Source organism: Schistocerca serialis, chromosome 7 (assembly GCF_023864345.2).
Source record: "Schistocerca serialis cubense isolate TAMUIC-IGC-003099 chromosome 7, iqSchSeri2.2, whole genome shotgun sequence".
Lineage (NCBI taxonomy): Eukaryota > Metazoa > Arthropoda > Insecta > Orthoptera > Acrididae > Schistocerca > Schistocerca serialis.
Genome location: NC_064644.1, coordinates 145,061,622 through 145,063,590, shown reverse-complemented (window position 1 = coordinate 145,063,590; position 1,969 = coordinate 145,061,622). Strand labels below are relative to the sequence as shown.

Sequence of the window (1,969 nt, the reverse complement as noted above, 5' to 3'; positions counted from 1 at the left end):
ATTTCTTTATTACTAGCAACCGGTTTCGACAGACTTTGCTGTTTTCTTCATGCTTCAAAAATTTGTATTCTAAAATGTGTTCATTTTGAGATTGACCTTATGCCTATTATCATGTAGGTAGAATGTAGCACATAATATATAGTAAATGATAATTAATTGAAACCCTCAGCAGCTGACACGTGTTGTTGATATACCTCGTTGGGGACAGGTGAAAATGTGTGCCCCGAATAGGACTCGAACCCAGGATGTCCTGCGTACAAGGTAGACGCTCTATCGATTTTTTTCTTCATTTTGTTCGTTATTGATCGTTGTCTTTGGTCATTGCGGACGTCACATGACATCCGTTCAAGTTCGTTTGTTGATCGTTCCACTCAGTTTTTTTCATTACAGAGGCCAACCGGCTCTCTATTTGAGCCACCGAGGACACAGCTAAATAGCGCTACTCCAGGGGCTTATCCCTTGCACGCTTCCCGTGGGACCCACATTCCCAACTGTCCCAATCTGTATACGTAATGTACCTAATAGCTATTTGCCCATCCACTCTTTACTCGTGCACACTAAGGTGACAATTCCTGTAAGAGTTCAGGCACTTTGTGCGCATTCGCACAGACAAATGTCAGTGGCTGGGTAGCCTTTTAACTATATGTATAAAGATAGTAGCTGTTCTCGAAAGAACAGATACCATTGGTGACCGTGCAGCTTCTCTAGAATAAATGATAATTAATTGAAACTCTCACCAGCCGACGGGTGTTGTTGTGATACCTCGATGGGGACAGCTGAAAATGTGTGCCTCGACCGGGATTCGAACCCGGGATCTCCTGCTTACATGGCAGACGCTCTATCCGTCTGAGCCACCGAAGACACAGATAAACAGTACGACTGCAGGGACTTCTCCCTTGTACGCTTCTCATGAGATTGTGGACAGATGGGAATGTGGGCCTCACGGGAAGAATGCAAGGGATATGTCCCTGAAGTCGCGCTATTCAACTGTGTCCTCGGTGGCTCAGTTGGATTGAGGGTCTGCCGTGTAAGCAGGAAATCCGGGGATCGAGTCCCGGTTGGGGCACAGATTTTCAGCTGTCTCCATTGAGGTATATCAACAACATCTGTCGACAGCTGAGGGTTTTAATTATTTATCATTTATTCTAGAGAAACTGTACGGTCAGCAACGGTATCTGTTCTTTGGAGAACAGTTACTATCTTCATGTACACAATGTAATGGTTTGTCGTAAAAAAACATTTAAAATCAACGAAAGCCTTGTGCAAATTACCATGTTCATAGACGTAGGCCTCACAGAAGTTAACATTATCAGACTTGCTTCTGTGTTCGTTGTGAAGTAACAGTCATCTGTGAGCAGTACGTAAATGGACACCACTATGAACACATGGTGCTTCTTGATTTTGAATGTTTTATTTATGGAGAATGTTTATATTATGTGCTACGTTTTATTTACATGACAGCTAGCCGTGAGGTCCAATTCAAAACGAAAACAGTTTATACAACAAATTTCTGAAGACCTGAAGATAACGGTAAAGTCTGTCGAAACCAATTGTTTATAATGAAGAAATATTTATGTGATCTTGGCTTTAGAGAGATTTTACCAAGTAAAACAGAGCGTTTCTTCTAATTACTCAGCACGATAAAAATCTATGTATACAGTGTACTAAGAAAGAAACAGATTAAATTTTTATGATGGGAGCCACACAAGATTCCAAATGTAGTACACAGAGCGGCCACCTTTGGTAGCTACTATGGCTCTACCTGGTTGGGCATCGATTTGATGTTAGCTTAAATGATAGGTACGGTATCTCCGTTCCACGCTGTTTCAATGCTGCGTCAGAGGCTGTCAAGAAACATCGAAACGGTAACCATTTCATTCTACACACCAATCATCAAGTCCCTGTTTACTGAATCGACATCTTCAACAGTTCGGTCCCCATATCTTGAAGAGTAGCTGCCATAGGTGGG

The 1,969-nt window shown here is 42.2% G+C and overlaps 1 non-coding gene across 1 annotated transcript; it reads right to left on the bottom strand.

Moving 5' to 3' along the window:
• Positions 1-787: 787 nt before the first annotated feature.
• Positions 788-862, bottom strand: Trnat-ugu (transfer RNA threonine (anticodon UGU)). The gene has a single exon. It is a non-coding gene; the product is annotated as a tRNA-Thr (tRNA).
• Positions 863-1,969: the final 1,107 nt, after the last annotated feature.